Source organism: Girardinichthys multiradiatus, chromosome 8, assembly GCF_021462225.1.
Source record: "Girardinichthys multiradiatus isolate DD_20200921_A chromosome 8, DD_fGirMul_XY1, whole genome shotgun sequence".
In the NCBI taxonomy this organism is placed as follows: domain Eukaryota; kingdom Metazoa; phylum Chordata; class Actinopteri; order Cyprinodontiformes; family Goodeidae; genus Girardinichthys; species Girardinichthys multiradiatus.
The window spans coordinates 38,812,413-38,818,943 of NC_061801.1; the positions used below are offsets into that span (position 1 = coordinate 38,812,413).

Genomic DNA, 6,531 nt, shown 5'->3' on the forward strand with positions numbered 1-6,531 from the left:
CTGCTTTCAAAAGAATTGCCCTCCAAACACTATTGTAAGCCGAACTTAAAATTGCTGCTTGACAGAACCACTGGAAATTAAACCAGGGTGTGCACCTTTTTCAAAAAAGGTGTGAATTATTATACAGTTAAAAGTGAAAGGATCATAACAGCTAAAAGGATTATTGCAAAGAATCAAACACTGAAATTATTTTTGATGGCTTATTAATAAGCAACCACTTCTGACCTCTTCCAGTGGTGGTATTAACATTCTCCTAGACTCTGTCCGATTTGACTGCCAATCTGATAAAAATGGGATGAAAATGATTATTCTTAGTTTCGTAGTAGGTGAACAATAAGTCTGAATGAAGCAGCTATAGACAATTTAATATTGCTGTTCTTTCCGAGGACAGAAAAACATAAGAAAAAATAAATAAAAGACATAAAATAAAGCAAATAATAGCAATAATAAGGATCGCTGTCTGGTGCCCTTTTTATATGATCTTTATTAAAAATAAAAAATTCAGAAAACGTAAACAACTCCACCCTTTGTACCCCGTATGGCCTCATTCTGATTAATCTCCCACAGCTGTCAATTAAATGTGCTGAAAAGGAAAACTGAACCCACCTAATGATCTGAAAAAACAAGACATGCGTATGATTGAGAGAACTAGACATGAGTAGTTGGAACACCACCCCAGTCTTTCAGTTTGAATTTTCGTCGAAACTCCATTTCAAAATGCTGTGCAGAAATATTTATGATGCAATATGCACGGCTGCGGCGGAATACTTCTAATCTGTGGAAGCACCTGCAGTGTTTCACCTACCACTATTCAAGGGGGGCACCCCGCCCTACCAACCAGACCGCCGTGCCCCCAAGAGGATCACAGCATGTAGTAATAGTTTAACAGTTAATGTCATTCGTTTTATTGGATCACGTCGTGAAGGATTTCTGTCCCTGTGTTGTCACTACTCTTCTTTCTATGGCCAAACATGGCAAAAGCTGGACGAAAACACACTCATCATACTCTGTGTCACCAACGGTGACACTGACACACTGAGTTAGGTGCACTCGAACGGAGGTGAACACATGCTCCTGACAGCGGACAGAAAGCCATGCCGCTAAAACCTAGAAAGCACGCAAGGATATCTGTGGTTTTAAAAAGCGGCAAATTTAGTTTTGATGGCAGCACTTCATCTCCTGCGAGCTAACTCTCCTACTCTTGGTACATTTGGCGAAGATAGAAGTAAACAAAATAGACCAAGTGATTCATGCCCTGACTCTGACACACAGCTAAAGTCCAGTCTCCACCAAATAAAAGTTTTTTACCTAGTTTCAAACCATTAAAATGAATTTAATGGTTTGAAACTGAATTCCTTGGCTTTTAAACTGAATTTGTTTGCTTTGAAAATTGCTTTGCTATGTATTGAAAATTCCATTTGATAACTTTCATTTTCTATTCCAAAATTCAATTCCAGTTCCAAAATTCCGTTTTTTGTGTCACACATCAAAGTCCTTGAAACCACAGATTAATTAAACACAGAATTACTGATTCACGGATGTCATTCACTATTGCTGTGTTCAAATTCAGATGCGACTTTTATGGCCATACAGTGAAGTAAAAACGAATGCTGTCAGAGAGGTGCTGATTATATTGGTTCAGACACTTTTGGTTTGTTTTACAAGCCCTGCTACTGCAACACATTGAGGGGCAGAGAAGAAAGAGTGCTTGGAGACCAGCTGCTTTACACCAGCTCTCGCCTCCGTAGTGGGATCCTATTCACGTGATAGGTAAATCTAAACATGAGGCCATTAAAGAGATTTTAGGATACATCAAAATGTCTTCTGCCACTACTTCTGCCACGTTTTAAACACTCCTTTTCAGCATTGTGGATGTACACTGAGAACATAAAAAAATTTTAACATGCCAATTTTTTTATAAAGATTTTAATTATTTTGTTGTCATTGGAGAGATGCCTTTTTCCTTTTATGTGAGAAACAAACTTCTCAGTTAAATGAAAAAAAATATACATCTATACTTTCCAGGATATGAATAATTTTTGGCCCAACTGTAAGGAAGAGGATTGGTTAGTGTTATTTTATTGTGGAATCATGTCTTCTAACGCAATAAAAACAAAAGGCTCATACTCAATAGTGTGATGGGATTATAAGGTGTGATATCTTTGAAAAAACACATTTTCATGATTCTTATTTACGAAGAAATAACTTGGCAAATGTGAATGTTGCTGATTAGCTAGGGTAATTCCTAAGCTAATGTAATTTTTAGAACTTTTAATATTAAGTGAAAATAGTAATTGACATGGTCTGCGTACAACATATGCCTAACATTATAAGCTATGAAGAGATGTCCTGATTCTGGTGTGTAGTCAGTTAACTGTAAGCAAATGTTGTATATTTCATTTATAGAAATTATTTGAAACTTCAGAATGTGTTTGTAGAATTAGTCAAGAACTAATGACATTTCAATAATAAAAACACGTTTTTGTCATACCAGTGAAGGTAACTCTAAATAGAATTAAGAAATAGTAATTGGTTTTGTTACTGAGCAACTCACAAGTGCCGTTTGAGAACACCACTTATCGGCTTTTATAACATTTGATTAAAAATGTCAAACTACACTGCAGAAGAGTAACACACACCTTTTCAAGTAGTATTTATTAACTTCATAAGGTTTCAAAATATCCAATGTTGGTGATGAGCAAGAAGGTTAAACTGAAATCAGCACAACTCTGAAGTGTAGATCAGTTTATTGACATATATATACTATGAGGTAAGTGGCATTGAAATAAAAAGCAGTTGGACAAGAGACAATAATTTTGTCTTATACCAATGTTTATTTGACATTATATTTATGTTGAATTGCTTTTGTTTTTAATAGCTTATTAGGTTCATCTTAAAAAAAAAACAGTTACAAGTAAAAATAACATGAACATGCTTGTCACTATATTTTTATATGTTAATGGTCTCCATTAACCTGCTCATTGTTCTTTCATCTAGCTAAGCAAAGGGCAAATGCCAACAATAAAAAACATTTTTAAAGCCACACAAACCAGTTTGGTAGAAAGCACCCAAATGGCTTGTCTGCCTCTACTGTCCATACCTCTTCCAGCAGATGGTTCTGCTTTAGTTCAATGTTTCCTTAAAAAAATACTAGAAAGAGCATGTGGATATTCTGTTTCTGCAGTTTTCCTTCTACTTGTCCTCATATTTTTTACCATCTCTTCATAAGAAAATGTCAAAATTCTAAAAGTGTTTCTCTATGCCACTTCCTAAAGAAAGAAATTCCTAAAGGAAGAAATTCTAAACGATTTTAATATTTATTTGTTAAATTAGAAATGCAACATGTGAGTGCTCTCTAAATAAAATAACAAAAGTTCAGAATAAATATATGTGCAACACTTCTATTCCTTTTATTATCTTAAATGTGTGAGGCCACAAAATTGTGTTTAACCTGACAAGGAACTTTAATCATAACTAGAAATTGCAGCAGTAAATAGAAACCTTTGTGTGGTGTATTTGTGTTGTGTGTCATAATCTAATAAAGTGTATGTTCTCATTCTTGTTGTTTTCATAGAAGATACACTCTGCCTAGGGATTTTGTCTTTAACTGTCTCTTTCAAGGATAATGCCAGTGAGCTATTGCTGCAGGTATTTACTCTTAATTTTCTTATCCCATTGATACTACTACTGGCTCAGTGCTTTCTTGTTTTATTGTGTTTCTTAGATGGAACTACTAATGGTATTAGTGATGTCACTAACGGTGTGTGCTGTATTCTTTCCCAAATAAACTACTCCTGGACTGGTGCTTCTGTGTTTTTTTTTTCTGTTTACTTTCTGCCCTCTAAAGCTAGCCAATCACAGCAGATGGCCACTTATACTGAGCATGGTTCTACTAGAGGTTTTTCTTGTTAATATGGAGTCCTTACTTACCACTGTAGCTACATGCTTAGAACTCTCTGTTTTATCATCTGCCTTGAGATGACATTTGCTCTGAACTGGTGCTATATTCCTAAAATTAATAAAATTGAATTGAATTGAAATCTAACCTTAATCGTAAAAAAGTTAGACCACTGATTTTACTAAACAAATATTAATTCAAAGTGAAAAAGTTTGAAAAATAACATACACCATAATTACTAGATATGTACAAAATATGAAAAACCTTAGAACTTAAAAGTTTGAGAGGGAAGAATTAAGCCATGTGTGGGTTGCTGTTTTGTTTTTAAAATCCCAGTGTGTTATGTAAAAGTACTGCATGTGCATTCTAATATATCTGCTTAGCAATTTAGTGTATGCTAAATAGTTGTGTAAAGAAATTGTAATAGCATTAAAAAATACTAATACCTCAACTGACTCTCACAGTCAATTGAGTTATTGTAAATCAAGTTTAAAAACAAGAATAAACTCTAGAAATCTGTTTATTGCATTTACTTAGCAGAATGCACACAAAAGCATGGATCCAAAATATTATGCACTCTATGAAATATAATCAATTGTATACAACTTTCTAAATGCACAGAAGTTGTTTTGACAATAGATGACACTACAAAGTGACTGCAACATGACCAAAGTTGGTGTCTATACAAAACAAAGTTTCAAAATGAAATTAAATATAGAGGATTACTTACTGTAAAGATGTAAAAATGACAGGAATAAGAAACCAGTTTAAAATACACAAAGTAAATAAATGTTTATTGTCAGTGACATAGAAATTTAGCAGATACAATTTTTCTTAAATGAAGCGACAGCAATCAGTACACACAGCATTTCAAAGAATTTCCAAAACGATTGTCGTTGCAATTATACTATGTACAAGAATGCGAATCTTCAGAATGTTGTCAAAATTATACTGCAAAAACAGAATTCTGCACTGAGTACTATTGAAGCATAGAAAAAAACATCCTTGTACTGATACAAAACTGATAACTGATTAAAATTGTGCTTGAGTGTATAAAAATAATTTGTCTACAAAACAACTATAATGTTTTTTCTTTTCAATAGACCCTGGTTACGACTATGCAACAACCATTCAATAATAATAAAACAAAAACATTTAAAAGAATAAAGTAACTTGTAATGACCTCTGCTTTTGTGTGATGCAATAGATTAATAAATCTGGACTATGTACAAAACAATATTCATTATTAATAGTATACATTTATCTTATTTACAGTTTGAAGAATTTTTTAACAATCTGATGCACTCCAATTTCATTTTCTTTAAAAAAGTCATTTATAGTTAAACAGAGATTACCATGCATATTCTATTAAATTTAATAGAGCCATAGTTTGAAATGTATACTGCTTTAGGAGATTGTGTTTGAGTGCATATTAGAGGGTTTAAATGATCTTACTATTACTTTTTTGGTGATAGCTCAAGTCTTGGAAACCTGAAACCACCTTTTTGATCCACTGTCAATGCTTGAGGATGACGACAATCTGGATTTTTTAAGAGGTACAGAAACATTTGTACTCCCCTCTATCTCTCAACTGCAAAGACTATGTTTTTAAGACCAAAACCCTTCTTGAGTTCAAAGGTGATATGTTATCTAAGAAACAGACGTAACTGCCCCTTCCTGACATCGCCCCTAACAGTTGTAACCCCCTGTAACTCTAAGATGAAAAAGTAAAAATGTTTTTTAGAAAAGCTACAGGTAACTTAAATTATCATTCCTTTTTCCTAAAATGGAGTCTCTCATGATTCAAAAACAAACACATCATTGCTAGTCAATTTGTAACTTGGAAACAGTATACTGATGTTCTTTTTTTTTTCTGTTAATCTGATATTTGTCTTACCTATTTCAGCTGCCTATGTTTTTAAGACCAAAACCCTTCTTGAGTTCAAAGGTGATATGTTATCTAAGAAACAGACGTAACTGCCCCTTTCCTGACATTGCCCCTAACAGTTGGGATATAGAATAACTGTAACCCTGTAACTCTAAGATGAAAAAGTAAAATGTTTTTAGAAAAGCTACAGGTAACTAAAATTATCATTCCTTTTTCCTAAAATGGAGTCTCTCATGATTCAAAAAACAAACACATCATTGCTAGTCAATTTGTAACTTGGAAACAGTATACTGATGTTCTTTTTTTTTTCTGTTAATCTGATATTCGTCTTACCTATTTCAGCTGCCTATGTTTTTAAGACCAAAACCCTTCTTGAGTTCAAAGGTGATATGTTATCTAAGAAACAGACGTAACTGCCCCTTTCCTGACATCGCCCCTAACAGTTGTAACCCCCTGTAACTCTAAGATGAAAAAGTAAAAATGTTTTTTAGAAAAGCTACAGGTAACTTAAATTATCATTCCTTTTTTCCTAAAATGGAGTCTCTCATGATTCAAAAACAAACACATCATTGCTAGTCAATTTGTAACTTGGAAACAGTATACTGATGTTCTTTTTTTTTTCTGTTAATCTGATATTCGTCTTACCTATTTTCAGCTGCTTTTCCAGTATGTTGACGCAGAAGCTGAAGGTTTTTCTCGTTCCATCGATGTAGTGAAGCACAATTTTTTATTTTTATTTACTTTT

At 33.4% G+C, this 6,531-nt stretch overlaps 2 long non-coding RNA genes across 2 annotated transcripts; one reads left to right on the forward strand and one right to left on the reverse strand.

Moving 5' to 3' along the window:
* The first annotated feature begins 88 nt into the window (after positions 1–88).
* Positions 89–3,805, forward strand: LOC124872209. Its single transcript, XR_007039221.1, has 2 exons — positions 89–1,770; positions 3,575–3,805. It is a non-coding gene; the product is annotated as an uncharacterized LOC124872209 (long non-coding RNA).
* LOC124872210 lies at positions 3,241–6,489 on the reverse strand. The gene is made up of 2 exons (XR_007039222.1): positions 6,432–6,489; positions 3,241–4,009 (listed from the first exon to the last, which is right to left on the reverse strand). It is a non-coding gene; the product is annotated as an uncharacterized LOC124872210 (long non-coding RNA).
* Positions 6,490–6,531: the final 42 nt, after the last annotated feature.